Source organism: Myotis myotis, unplaced genomic scaffold, assembly GCF_014108235.1.
Source record: "Myotis myotis isolate mMyoMyo1 unplaced genomic scaffold, mMyoMyo1.p scaffold_m19_p_4, whole genome shotgun sequence".
Classification (NCBI taxonomy): domain Eukaryota; kingdom Metazoa; phylum Chordata; class Mammalia; order Chiroptera; family Vespertilionidae; genus Myotis; species Myotis myotis.
In genome coordinates this window covers 80,544,121-80,557,012 of record NW_023416346.1, presented here as the reverse complement: position 1 = coordinate 80,557,012, position 12,892 = coordinate 80,544,121, and the positions used below count along the sequence as shown (strand labels likewise).

Genomic DNA, 12,892 nt, shown 5'->3' with positions numbered 1-12,892 from the left:
ACTGAGACTCAGAGGAGGTGTGGAAGTCAAGTGCAGAGGTACAGAGGCGTGTACGGAAAGGGCTGGCAACTGAGGAAGCGGGTGTCTTTTTCAATCGGGAGGGAGTCACACGCTCCTGCTCTGAACTCCAGTTCCGGGCGAGTCTCTGGGGACCCAGACTCATACAAGGAGAAATGGACTGTCTTGCATTGGGCGGAACTCAAGGGCGGCTTTCTCTCAGAGGTGCTTGCAGCGATTACCGGGACACTGAGACCCAGGGCCTCTTAGGGCAGGGCTGAGGATCAGTCATAGCTGTTTGCTCCGCCCTGTTGATTCCCCGAGACCCTGCCCTACCCAAACTGTGCACAGAGGCTTTTGCATATGAATGACCTGGCCCTTTGCAATCAAAAATTACCTAAAACTGCAGCTGGATCAGAGAGACTCAGAACATCCAAAGAAGGCCCAAGGCCCCACCACAGCTTGCATTGCTTCACAGCTGGGCCTCATCTGGGCACCTCCAAATCCCAAACAAAGAAGAAGAATCTGCAGATCTCTCCGTAGCTCCTGCTAGGTAGCCTCAGGGAGAGGCTAAATTAGCACCTCCTTAGAAATTCAAGTGCCAGTGTACCTAGTGGTCAGAGTGGGACCATCCAGATTACAACTCCTCAGATACATAAGGGACACACTCAGGGGGAAGACTCAGTGAGCACCAAAGCCCCACTGAAACAAGTCTTGCCGCAGAAGGGTGTCTCCAGCACAGAAGTTCTCCCATGTAGACACAGCTGATTCCACAGCCAATGTTCTGGAGGTCAATTCCTCCCAGTGATACCAACTACAATCAAGGCTTAACTACAACAAGACTGTGCACAGAGCCCACAAAGGGGTGCACCAATTGTGTCCACCTCAGGTAACTGGGGAGGCTGAGCCACTGGGCCCTATAGGACACCTAGCACAGAAAGCCACTTTATCAACACAGGGAAGCAGCCAAAATGCGGAGACAAACAGGTCACAAATGACAGAAATGGAGGAAAGCAAACTACTGGATATGGAGTTCAAAACCACGGTTATAAGGTTTTTCATGAATTTTCTAGAAACCGCCGATAAATTTAGTGAGACCCTCAATAAGTCTAGTGAGACCCTCGAGCATATGAAAAAGGACCAACTAGAAATTAAACAATAAAGAATTGAAAAAAGAGTCCACACAAGGATGATTCATTACCTTGCTGCATTCAAACCAACAATGTTTTAATGTCCCTCTAATGAAGTCAGCAGTTAGCAGCTAAACAAATAGGCCATTTGGTTGAGAACAGACACGGGGCAGAAAAGGCCTAGCACATGGAGTCCAGGTGTCCTCAGAGATTCTGTGCCATTCCTCCCACAGCAGCTCTGCTCCCTTGGGTTTCATTCTAGGGAAAAAAGGCCCCCTTTTGCTGCTCTAAGAAACCTAGACTATATAGCTAAGCCATTCAGTGGGCTAATGAGATTCCTGAAAAATTTAGAAGAAACAAATTGAAATGAATCAGCTTTTGAGGTAAGTGCAGAGGAACTGCAAAAAGGCCAAAAGGATGGCACAAAAACAGGGGAGGGAAGCAAAGAATGGAAACTCAATAAACTGGATTGATGGTCCACATGAAAGCCTGACCTTAAATTGTTGAGGCCTTGAGATACATTAATGCAAATTTGTTCACCCTACAACTGTAAAGGGATCCTGGGTCTCTTCATGCTGTGCCACACTTCTCTGCCTTTCTGCTTAACATTCCCTTTGCAGAGAATGCCCAGCCCTCCCATTGCAGGCTAGGCCATTCCTACTCATCTTTTAAGATCCAGCTCTTTGATATTTTAGCTGACTTTCCAAAGGCAGAGTTTCTTGTTACTTCCTCTGTGCCTCTATGTGCCTCTTCGAAGCCCTCTGACCCACTTTGCCACATTTGTTTACATGCCCTTCTTCCCCATTAGGCTGTGAGTGCAGCTCTCAGGATCAAAAACCACATGGCAGCTTTACTTAGCACAGAGAAGGTCACAAAGATGGCCCTCACTCAAGGCTGGATGAAGGGATGAGCATTTGAGCATGTGTGTGCCAAACTCATCTATTGGATTTGCATAAGACCCAAAGGGAATGTTCATTACACAATGATTCGATATGATATTCATGCTTCTTCCACACTAGGTTACCTGATATAGGAGTTACTTTGGTGCTAGCAAGCAGTAAGAAACCTAGTGGCAGAGGCTGCCTGATAATGTACTGACAAGGCAAGGCCTCTGCAGCTTCCTGGTCCAGGCTATCAACTTGGTTCCTACAACCTGCAAACATGAGCTGGAAAAGTGCTGCTCTCTACCCCCACTCCTAATCTCTCATGTGCTTGTTTCTCAGGAAGTTGCCCAGCAGCATAGACAGCATTCTTAGCATGTTTGAAAATTGAAAACGTATCCACTACTAGAGATGGATGCCTCATGGAGAGGGCCTGACCTGGCCTTGGCTCTTACTTAGCAGCCACAGCCTCTGGTTCTCCTGCTGATGACCTCAATGACTTTGGACACATTGGCTCATCTCACATTTCCTGTCCCTCAAATGGGGACAATATAAAGATGTTGCATGGATTGAATCAATAAGAAGCTTGACTGAAATCCCTGGGGACAGGGGAAGCAACAGTTGATGCTGGTAGAGCCTGTAGAGACCAGGAGCAACAAACTCTGAAGGTTGTGTGTACTGGAATAGTTTTGTATTGAAACTAAATACAACTCTATCTGACACATCTTTAATGATACACATAAAGATTATTGTGCTGTGCTGTAATTAGGCATAATGGTAAGCAGCTCCCAGAAATGATTGCAATTACATTTACCTTTACACAGCTGAACTAAATATTTCTGAGGTCAGGCAGGATGGGGGTTTCTGGACAAGAGGCAGAGCAGAAAGCTAGTTGCAAGACATTTTTCTGGTTCCCCTTCCCCTACCTTCACCATCCCACCTTGAGGCAACAATACCTCTACTGGGGAACAGAAAAAAGATCTGATGAGGGACTTGGATGGCTAGGCTCTTTTCTCCAACAATGGAGATGTCACCCTAAGGTTATGTTCAGAGAGGCTTTGGGTTGATTAGTACCCACTTTCCTATGAGGCCTGGAATTCTACCAAGTGGCCTTAAACCTATAAAGCAGGGGTCCTCAAACTTTTTAAACAGGGGGCCAGTTCACTGTCCCTCAGACCACTGGAGGGCCGGACTATAGTTTTAAAAAAAACTAGTCGGCTGCTAAGCAACAGGCAGTGGCGGCAAAAGCACCCGGCGGGCTGGATAAATGTTTTTGGCGGGCCGCATGTGGCCCGCGGGCTGTAGTTTGAGGACCCCTGCTATAAAGTATATGCCTAATGTGTGAACCATGTTTGGGTCCTTATCTGAACAAACCCATGCAGAAAGATATTTGTGAGACAATTGGATAAAACTTAACAATTACTGGTATTTGATGATATTAAGGAATTATTAATTTTGTTAAGTTTGAAAATGGTATTGTTGTTAAGAAAAGGCCCTTATCTGTTGGAGAAACATACTGAAATATTTATAGGCCAGCAATTATGAAATGGTATGGCACCCAGGATTTGCTTTAAAATACTTCAAGAAAAAATATGGAATAGAAAAATAAGAGTGGCAGAATGTAGATAATTGTTGAAACTGAGTGATGGGTATGTGGGGGTTTATATACTCTTCTCTCTTCTGTGTATATGTTTAAAATTTCCATAACAAAAACTTTAGAAAATATACCCTAGACCAGTGGTCGGCAAACTGCGGCTTGGCAAACCGCAGCTCTTTGGCCTCTTGAATGTGGCTCTTCCACAAAATACCGACTTCTGCACATGGGCCACGAAGTTTCAATCGCACTGTATGTGGGGGCCCGCACGTGGTATTCTGTGGAAGAGCCACACTCAAGGGACCAAAGAGCTGCATGTGGCCCATGAGCCACAGTTTGCCGATCACAGCAGACTATTCTGGAAGTGATTCATACATTAGTGAAAATATGTTTGATCATGCTAACACCTAGCAGATAAAGACAGCTATCAGAAATGGGGTTTTGGATGGGCAGAGCCAGGAGAATAGGCAGGTGTGTGTTGGAACATGGGCCACTGTCTGGGAGTGCAGAATCCTGGATGGGTTGAAGAAATATTTGTGAGGGAATGAAATTTGAAGGGTCAGAAGACAGTCTAAAAGTTCTGGGAAAGAAGGCAGGAAGTAAAGGAAGAGAGAGAAAAAAGTAATAGGTTCACATGTCCATGTGTTATATCCCCTACTAGCCTGCAAGCTCCTGGGGGTTAGGCCTGTACAGTGGGGCCTTGACTTACAAGTTTAATTCGTTCCGTGACAGAGCTCGTAACTCAAATTACTCGTATGTCAAATCAACAGTGAACGAGTGAGACACGTGATGCTGGGCTGATGTTGTGGCGTTCACTGTGACGTTCGGTGTGCCAACTAGCGGTGGGGTATCTGAAGCTGGCTCGTAATCCGAAAAGCAAAAAATCGGGCAAGAGATGGTTCGTATCTCGAAAAACTCGTTAGTCGGGACACTTGTAAGTCAAGGACCCACTGTATTTTAATGCTCTCTGTCTTCCCTAGAGCTCTCAGGATATTAGTTAATTCCTTTTATTCCACTCATTCATTTATTTAAGAATATTTATTGAATGCCTACGATAGCCAGGGAATGCAAACGTGTGCATGTGGTAGGCAAAGGAGATAGAGCAGTGAACAAAACAAATCCCTGTCCTTAGGTAGCTCACATTCTAATGGGAGGAAACAGATAGGAAATAAACAGCAAGGATATATGTCAGATGGTGATAAATACTGTAAAGAAAAATAATGTATGGTAAGGTGAGTAGGGAATGCTGGGTAGTATCTCAGGACCAAATTTTCATGGTATTTAGGCCCTTCTGAGCTTTTCCAGGTCCCGCCTGCAGCCTGGTATATGGTGATATTGGACTCTATGCCTGGGTTTCACCAAGGGCTCCTGATGTATATACACTTTAACCTCATTCTTGACTTAAATGTCCCCACCTACACCTAATTAATTCAAATTACTTTCTAGGTGTCATTTCCTCCATGAAACTTCCACAGGTTCTTCCTTCATCCCACGTCTACACTATTCCCTGGGTCTTCTCTGCCTTCAAGGTAGCCGCATGAATCTCTACTACAGTCCTTACCATCTGGATTATAATTCTCTTCACTACTAGATGCTCTGCCTCTTTGAGAATAGAGAGTATGTCTTCTTATATCTAAATAGCACCGGGCCTAGGATATAGTAAGGATCCTATAAATGCTTAATGACAACATGATAAATGGCTGGATGAAAGAATGAATATGCTCCCTAGCAGAATACTGGAGACATGGGAAGCATCATCACCTTAAATCAAATGCTGGGGAAACAGAGGTGCTAATGTGTGCTCAGATACTAAAGGGAGAAATGAGATCAGTATACTTGATATGTATTATAATCTTTGATGATGATGATAATAACCATATTCACACTGGATATTTATTGCATGGACTCTGGAGCCAGACCACCTGGATTTTAATTTTGGCTCTACCATTTGTCAGTTGTGTGATTTTGGGCAAGTTACACTATCTCTGCCTCAGTTTTTTTCATTTGAAAAATGGAGATGATGATAACACTATGATTTAAAATGAGATAAAGTTTTGCAAGACACTTAGAATAGTATCTGTCATATAGTAAGTGGTATATAAGAATTTGCTATTACTCCCTCTGTCCCATAATAATAGTAGCAGTTGATGAATGTAATTTGTTCCATAATAATAGTAGCAAAAGAAAATATAGAATGCAACATTATCAAAAAACTAGATTAAATTAAACAAATTAAAAATAGTACTCCTAATTTTTATTTTGAGTGCTCAGATAGTTTCTGGATTTTTCAATAATTTCGTTACTGCATTTTATTTTAATTTTATTTTTTTTTATTTTTTTTTAAATATATTTTATTGATTTTTTACAGAGAGGAAGGGAGAGAGATAGAGAGTCAGAAACATCGATGAGAGAGAAACATCGATCAGCCGCCTCCTGCACATCCCCCACTGGGGATGTGCCCGCAACCCAGGTACATGCCCTTGACCGGAATCGAACCTGGGACCCTTCAGTCCGCAGGCCGACGCTCTATCCACTGAGCCAAACCGGTTTCGGCTAAATTTTGTTTTATTGCTTAAAGTATCACAAAGAGTATTACATATGTCTCCTTCCCCCCCCTTTGACATTCCCCCGGCTCCCCCTACCCCCCAGTGTCTTGTGTCCATTGGTTATGCTTATATGCATACATACAAGTCCTTCAGTTGATCTCTTACCGCCCCCCCCCCCCCCGCCCAACCCTCTCTGGCTTCCTGCTGTAGTTTGACAGTCTGTTCAATGCTGCTCTGCCTCTGTATCTATTTTTGTTCATCTAATCTAATAAAAGACAAACAAAAATTGACCGTACCTTCCCTACACCTTAAGCCACACCCACCAGCCAATCAGAGCGACTATATGCAAAGTAACCCAACCAAGATGGCGGCCAGCAGCCATGGAGCTGGAGTGAGCAGGAAGCTTGGTTGCTGTAGTGATGGAGGAAGCCAAGCTTACAGCCTGCCATGGCTGGGCTGAGCTCCACTGAACGCAACAAAGTTTCAATTATAGAAGGTAAATAAACCCCAGATACCTGCTTTCAGCCAGCCGTGGCTATGGAGCTGGAGTGAGCAGGAGGTTTGGATGCTCCAGTGATGGAGGAAGCCAAGCTTCCCGCCTGCCGCTGCCAGCTCTGAACTCCATTGAAGGCAACAAAGTTTCAATTATAGGAGGTAAATGAATCCCAGAATAAAAAAAAAAAAGGAGAGGCTGGGAGTTCCATTGCTGGGGGGCTTGGCCAGCCTAAAAAAGGGCCCTCAGCCCCTCACCAACACTGGCCAGGCAACCCAGTGGGGAACCCCCACCCTACAGGGGGTGTGGCCAGCCTGAAAACAGCCATCAGCCCCTCACCCAGGCTGGCCAAACCTCCAAGGGGTGAGGGTCCCGACTGGGGGGGGGGCTTGAACAGCCTGCAAACAGCCATCAGCCCCTCACCCAGGCTGGCCAGGCACCCCAGTGGAGACCCCCACCCTGAAGGGGGTGTGACCAGCCTACAAATACCCATCAGCCCCTCAACCATGCTGGCTAGGCACCCCAGCAGGACCCCCACCCTGATCCGGGACACCCTTCAGGACAAACCAGCCAGCCCCCAGCCATGCACCAGGCCTCTATCCTATATAATAAAAGGGTAATATGCAAACTGACCCTAACAGCAGAGCGACTGGGAATGGCTGGTCACTATGACACACAATAACCACCAGGGGGCAGACGCTCAATGCAGGAGCTGCCCACTGGTGGTCAGTGCGCTCCCACAGGGGGTGCTCTGCTCAGCCACAAGCCAGGCTGAGAGCTGCCAGTACAGCGGTGATGGTGGGAGCCTCTCCAGCCTCCTCAGCAGCACTGAGGATGTCAGACTGCAGCTAAGGCCTGCTCCCCACTGGCAAGTGGACATCCCCTAAGGGCTCACGGGCTGCCAGAGGGATGTCTGACAGCCAGCTTAGGCCAAATCCCCCGGGGAGCGGGCCTAAGCCAGCAGGTGGTCATCCCCAGAGGGGTCCCAGACTGTGAGAGGGCACAGGCCGGGCTGAGGGAAGCCCCACCACCGACTGCACAAATTTTTGTGCACCAGGCCCCTAGTCAGTTTATAATGGTCTTTATTATCCACAGATGAGTGAGATCATGTGGTATTGTTCTTTCATTGACTGGCTTATTTCACTTAGCATAATGCTCTCCAGTTCCATCCATGCTGTTGCAAATGGTAAGGATTCCTTCTTTTTCACAACAGCATAGTATTCCATTGTGTAGATGTACCAGAGTTTTCTAATCCATTCATCAGCTGATGGGCACTTAGGCTGTTTCCAAATCTTAGCTATGGTAAATTGTGCTGCTATGAACATAGGGATGCATATATCCTTTCTGATTGGTGTTTCTGGTTTCTTGGGATATATTCCTAGCAGTGGGCTCACTGGGTCAAATGGGAGTACCATTTTTAACTTTTTGAGGAAACTCCATACTGTCTTCCATAGTGGCTGCACCAGTCTGCATTCCCACCAGCAGGGCACCAGTGTTCCCTTTTCTCCGCATCCTCTCCAGCACTTGTCGTTTGTTGATTTGTTGATGATAGCCATTCTGACAGCTGGGAGATGATACCTCATTGTTTTTTTGATAAGCAACTCTCGGATGATTAGTGACTTTGAGCATGTTTGTCTCTTTGCTTTCTGAATGTCCTCTTTTGAAAAGTGTCTATTTAGGTCCTTTGCCCATTTTTTGATTGGATTGTTTATCTTCCTTTTGTTAAGTTGTGTGAGTTCCCTATAAATGTTGGAGATTAAACACTTATCGGTGATATCATTGGCAACTATGTTGTCCCATGCAGTGGGCTTTCTTGTTGTTTTGTTGATGGTTTCTTTTGCTGTGCACAAGCTTTTTATTTTGATGTAGTCCCATTTGTTTATTTTCTCTTGAGTTTCAAATGCGCTAGGAGCTGACTCAGTGAAGAAATTGCTTCGGTATATGCCTGAGACTTTGTTGCCTTTGGATTCTTCTAGTATTTTTATGGTTTCCCATCTTACATTTAAGTCCTTTATCCATTTTGAGTTTATTTTTGTGTATGGTGTAAAGTGGTGGTCTAGTTTCATTTTTCTGCATGTATCTGTCCAATTTTCCCGACACCATTTATTGAAGAGACTGTCTTGACTCCATTGTATGTTCTTGCCTCCTTTGTCAAATATTAATTGAGCAGATTGGTTTTGGTCGATTTCTGGGCTCTCTATTCTATTCCATTGATCTACATGTCTGTTCTTGTGCCAGTACCAGGCAGTTTTGAGAACAGTGGCTTTGTAATAAAGCTTGATATCTCGTATTGAGATCCCACCTACTTTGTTCTTCTTTCTCAGGATCATGGCAGCTATTCAGAGTCTTTTTTTTATTTCAGATAAATTTATGGAGAGTTCGTTCTAGGTCTGTGAAATATGCCATTGGTATTTTAATGGAAAGTGCATTGAATTTATAGATTGCTTTGGGTAGTATGGACATTTTAATGATGTTGATTCTACCAATCCAAGAACATGGTATGTTCTTCCATCTGTTTATGTCTTCCTCAATCTCTTTTTTCAACAGCCTGTAGTTTTCTGAGTAGAGGTCTTTTACCTCTTTAGTTAAGCTTATTCCTAGGTAGCTTAATTTTTTTGGTGTGATGGTAAATGGGATTGCTTTTTTAGTCTCTCTTTCTGTAAGTTCAGTATTGGCATATAGAAATGCCATAGATTTCTTGGCGTTAATTTTGTATCCTGCTACATTGCCAAATTTATTCATCAAGTCTAATAGTTTTTTGATGGAGTGTTTAGGATTTTTTATGTACAATATAATGTCATTTGCAAATAAGGACAGTTTTACTTCTTCTTTTCCAATTTGGATGCCTTTTATTTCTTCTTCTTGTCTAATCACAATAGCTAATACTTCCAGTACTATGTTGAACAGGAGTAGTGAGAGTGGGCATCCCTGTCTTGTTCCTGTTCTTAGGGGAAACGGTTTTAGTTTTTGTCCACTCAGTATGATGTTGGCTGTGGGTTTGCCATATATTGCTTTTATTATGTTGAAGTATGATCCTTCTTTTTTCTACCTTGCTGAGAGTTTCTATTAAAAATGGGTGTTGGATTTTGTCAAATGCTTTTTCTGCATCAACTGATATGACTATGTGGTTTTTTTCTCTCAATTTGTTTATGTGATGTATCACGTTTATTGATTTGAGGATATTGTACCATCCTTGCATCCCTGGGATATATCCTACTTGGGCATGGTATCCTACTTGGGTATGACAGTGATGGTGAACCTTTTGAGCTCGGCGTGTCAGCAGTTTGAAAAACCCTAACTTAACTCTGGTGCCGTGTCACATATAGATATATTTGATATTTGCAATCATAGTAAAACAAAGACTTATATTTTTGATATTTATTTTATATATTTAAGTACCATTTAACAAAGAAAAATCAACCAAAAAAATGAGTTTGCGTGTCACCTCTGACACGCATGTCATAGGTTCACCATCACTGGTGTATGATCTTACTGATGTACTGCTGGATCAGATTTGCTAAGATTTTGTTGAGGATTTTGGCATCTATGTTCATGAAGGATATTGGCCTGTAATTCTCTTTCATTGTGTTGTCTTTATCTGGTTTTGGTATTAGGGTAATGCTGGTTTCATAGAATAAGCTTGGAAGTGTTCCTCCTTCTTGAATTTTTTGGAATAGTCTGAGGATGATAGGTTTTAGTTCTTCCTTGAATGTTTGGTAAAACTCCCCTGTGAAGCCGCCTGGCCCTGGGCTTTTGTTTGCTGGAGCTTTTTGATGACTGCCTCAATTTCTTCCATAGTTATTGGCCTGTTGAGATGTTTAGATTCTTCCTGATTGAGTTTTGGAAGGTTGTATTTTTTAGGAATATGTCCATTTCCTCCAGGTTGTCTAGTTTGTTGGAGTAGAGTTGTTCATAGTGTTTTTTAACAATTCTTTGTGTTTCTGTGGGGTCTGTTGTTATTTCTCCTCTTTCATTTCTGATTTTGTTTATTTGCGTCCTCTCTCTTTGCTTCTTGGTGAGCCTGGCTAGAGGTTCATCAATCTTGTTTATCCTTTCAAAGAACCAGCTCTTTGTTTGATTTTATGTATAGTTTTTTTTTGTTTGTTTGTTTTTTTTTGGTCTCTATGTCATTTATTTCTGCTCTAATCTTTATTATCTCCTTCCTAGGGCTCAATCTGGGCTTTTCTTGTTGCTCTCTTTCTATTTCTTTGAGATGTAGAGTTAGATGATTTACTACAATTTTTTTTCTTTTCTTTTCTTTTCTTTTCTTTTTTTTTTTTTTTTGAGGTAGGCCTGTAGAGCTATAAACTTCCCATCAGAACTGCTTTCATTGTGTCCCATAGGTTTTGGATTGTTGTGTTTTCATTGTCATTAGTTTCCAGGATGTTTTTAATTTCTTCTTTGATCTCACTGGTAACCCAATCAATATTTAATAACATGCTATTCAGCTTCCAAGTGTTTGAGTGTTTTGGGTTGTTTTTATTGTAGTTTATTTCTAATATTATGCCATTGTGGTCTGAGAAGATGCATGGTATGATTTCAATCTTCTTGAATTTGGGAAGACTTTTCTTGTGACCCATTATGTGGTCTATTTTTGAAAATGTCCCATGTGCACTTGAGAAGAACGTATATTCCGTGGCTTTGGGATGAAATGTTCTGAAGATGTCAATTAAGTCCATCTGATCTAGTGAGTCATTTAGGATTGCTGTTTCTTTGCTGATTCTTTGTCTAGAGGATTTATCCAGTGATGTCAGTGGTGTATTAAAGTCCCCTACTATGATAGTATTGTTTTCAATCTCTCCCTTGATATCTTCCAGGAGTTTTTTTTTTATGTATTTGGGTGTTCCTGCATTGGGTGCATATATGTTTATGAGGTTATATCCTCTTGTTGTATGGATCCCTTTAGTATTATGAAGTGGCCTTCCTTATCTCTTGTTTTGGCCTTCACTTTGAGGTCTATTTTGTCCAATATAAGTATTGCTACCCCAGCTTTTTTTCATTTCCATTTGCCTGAAAGATATTTTTCCATCCCTTCACTTTCAGTCTGTGTGAGTCTCTTATTCTGAGGTGGGTCTCTTGTAGACAACAAATATATGGGGCATGTTTTTTTTATCCATTCAGCCACTTGATGTCTTTTGATTCGAGCATTTAGTCCATTTATGTTTAGCGTTATTATTGAAAGGTACTTGTTTGTAGCCATTTTTACTTTTTGTGCCTATTTTCTTAGCTTTTTATTTCTTCTTTTTACACCAGTCCCTTTAGCATTTCTTGCATTGCTGGTTTGGTGGTGATAAACTCCCTTAGCCTGTTTTTTTTTTTTTTTTTTTTTTTTTTCTGTGAAGCTTCTTATTTTACTCTTCAATTTTGAATGATAGCCCTGGTGGATAGAGTATTCTTGGATTCAGTCCCTTGCTTTGCATCACTTTGTAAATTTCTGCCCATTCTTTTCTGGCCTGATGTGTTTGTTTTGAGAAATCATTTGATAATCTATTGGGAGATCTCTTATATATAACTTTCCATCTCTCTCTTGTAGCCTTTAAGATTTTCTCTTTGTTCTGAACATTTGCCATGGTAATTATGATGTGTCTCGGTGTGGTTCTTTTTGGGTTCACCTTGTTTGGAACTCTCTGTGCTTGTGTGACTTTTTTCTTCCCCACCTCGGGGAAGTTTTCTGACATGATTTCTTCAAATAGGTTTTCTAACCCTTGTTCCTCTTCCTGTTTTTCTGGTACCCCTATTATTCATATGTTGCTTCATTTCATGTTGTCCCATAGCTCCCTTAGGCTCTCCTCCTGTCTTTTAATTTTTTTCTCCAATTGCAGTTCAGTTTGGGTGTGTTTTGCTTCCCTGTCTTCTAATTCGCTAATTCGGTCCTCCGCTTTTCCTAGTCTACTGTTGAAACTTTCCACGGTGTTTTTTATTGCAGCTATATCACTCTTCATTTCTTCTTGATTCTTACATAAGTTGTTGATTTTTTCCTCCATCTGGTTTATGCACTCTAGGACCTTTATTCTGAATTCTTTTTCTGACATATTGCATACCTCTGTTTCACTTAGCCCCCCCCCCCCCAACTTGATTTCTCCTTTTCTTTCCTTTGGGGGTTTCATTGTCTACCCATTTTTGGTCTCACCCACTGATCTACATGTCAAGTCGTGCAGGGGCTGCTCCTTGGGTGGCAGTGGTTCCTCGGGCTGCAGGTGTTCCTCAAGTAGTCATGGTAGTGGCTGCTCCTCAGTTGGCAGCGGCTCCTC

The 12,892-nt window shown here is 42.5% G+C and overlaps 1 protein-coding gene across 3 annotated transcripts in view; it reads right to left on the bottom strand.

Annotated features, from left to right (window-relative positions):
- HDAC8 (histone deacetylase 8) overlaps positions 1-12,892 on the bottom strand; it is a 438,053-nt gene that overhangs the window by 69,685 nt on the left and 355,476 nt on the right. The gene's annotated exons all lie outside the window — the stretch shown is intronic.